General features: G+C 40.4%; 1 non-coding gene across 1 annotated transcript; it reads right to left on the bottom strand.

Annotated features, from left to right (window-relative positions):
• Positions 1–1,432: 1,432 nt before the first annotated feature.
• On the bottom strand, positions 1,433–1,539 carry LOC111722251. The gene has a single exon (XR_002771097.1). It is a non-coding gene; the product is annotated as a U6 spliceosomal RNA (small nuclear RNA).
• Positions 1,540–1,715: the final 176 nt, after the last annotated feature.

Here is a 1,715-nt window from a genome sequence, read left to right as displayed (position 1 = left end):
ATTATTCCAATGAACTAATGAAAGGAATGATTCATTGGGCTTACATAGAGGGTTTACTCTTTTTGAATCTCTTTCCTATAGATTTTCTTTCTTTTCTTTTCTTTTTCTGTCTTTCTTTCTTTCTTTCTTTCTTTTTTTTTTTTTTTTGAGACAGAGTCTGACTATGTCACCCTTGGTAGAGTCCCATGGCGCCACATCTCACAGCAACCTCTAACTCTTGGGCTTAAGCGATTCTCTTTTTTTGCAGTTTTTGACCGGGGCTGGGTTTGAACCCACCACCTCTGGCATATGGGGCTGGCGCGCTACTCCTTTGAGCCACAGGCACCACCTAGGCTTAAGTGATTCTCTTGCCTCAGCCTCCCAAGTAGATGGAACTACAGGCACCCGCCACGACTCCTGGCTATTTTTCGGTTGTAGTTGTCGTTTGGCAGGCCTGGGCTGGATTCAAACCCATCAGCTCCAGTGTATGTGGCTGGCACCCTAGCCACTGACCTACAGGTGCTGAGCCCAGAGTACTTTTTTTTTTTTTTTTGACACAGAGCCTCCAGCTTTTCACCCTGGGTAGAGTGTCCTAGAATCACAGCTCACAGCAACCTCCAACTCCTGGGCTCAATCCTGCCTCCGCCTCCCAAGTAGCTGAAACTATAGGCGCCTGCCACAATGTCTGGCTATTTTTTGGTTGCAGCTGGCATTGCTGTTTGGCGGGCCCGTGCTGGATTCGAACCTGCCAGCTCAGGTATATGTGGCTGACGTCTTAGCAGCTTGAGCCATTGGCGCCGAGCCCAGAGTACTTTTTTTGATTAATCAAACAACAACAAAAAAATCTAGTTGAAATCAAAACAGGTTTTTCCAGATGAGTTAGGTCATTCTGTTTACTTAATGATTAACAAAGGACTTTGTTAAATTTCTACTAAGAAATCACGTATAAGGTCCATTGAATGAAAAATAAAATTAATTTTAGTAAGTATTTTTCTACTTCGGAAGATTAATTTTATGGGGAGAGATTTGGAGTCTTTTGTTTTTAATACTAATTTCTCTGAAATATCAGTGAAATGTTCCTGAACATACCCAAACCTTCTCTCTTTCCCCTCAATACAATTGTCAGTAATCTGGCAGAAGCAGAGCTTAATCTTTGCCAAACAAAATTCCAGTATTTAATGAGAAAATACATTTTTGATGCCTTAGCCAAAAATGCAAAGCCCTTTATATAAGCTAATGGAATTAAAAAGCAATCCCTAGTACCTAGGAACAGAATAAAGCTGCAGAGACACAATGCACCCAGTTAAAGAAAAACGACTCTCAAAAGTTTACTAAACAGATGTCTATAATTTTGTATGTAAAATACATTTTTGAAACAAGAATTAGATTTTCTTCTTTTGTCATGATATATACTATTTATTATGGATCCATGAATAGTTCAAACATTATATGAAAAAATATGGAATGCTTCACGAATTTGCGTGTCATCCTTACGCGGGGGCCATGCGAATCTTCTCTGTATCGTTCCAATTTTAGTATATGTGCTACTGAAGTGAGGACTAGATTTTCTTTTTTTTTAATTTTTATTTTTTGAGGCAGAGTCTCACTCTGTTATCCTGGGTAGAATGCCATAGAGTCATAGCTCACAGCAACCTCAAACTCCTGGGCTCAAGAGATCCTCTTGCCTCTGCCTCCTGAGTAGCTGGGACTACAGACATGTAGTACCATGCCTGGTT

This window comes from Otolemur garnettii, unplaced genomic scaffold, assembly GCF_000181295.1.
Source record: "Otolemur garnettii isolate 467f Iridium unplaced genomic scaffold, OtoGar3 scaffold00224, whole genome shotgun sequence".
Lineage (NCBI taxonomy): Eukaryota > Metazoa > Chordata > Mammalia > Primates > Galagidae > Otolemur > Otolemur garnettii.
The sequence above is the reverse complement of the archived record's forward strand: the minus strand, read 5'-3'. Positions and strand labels throughout refer to the sequence as shown.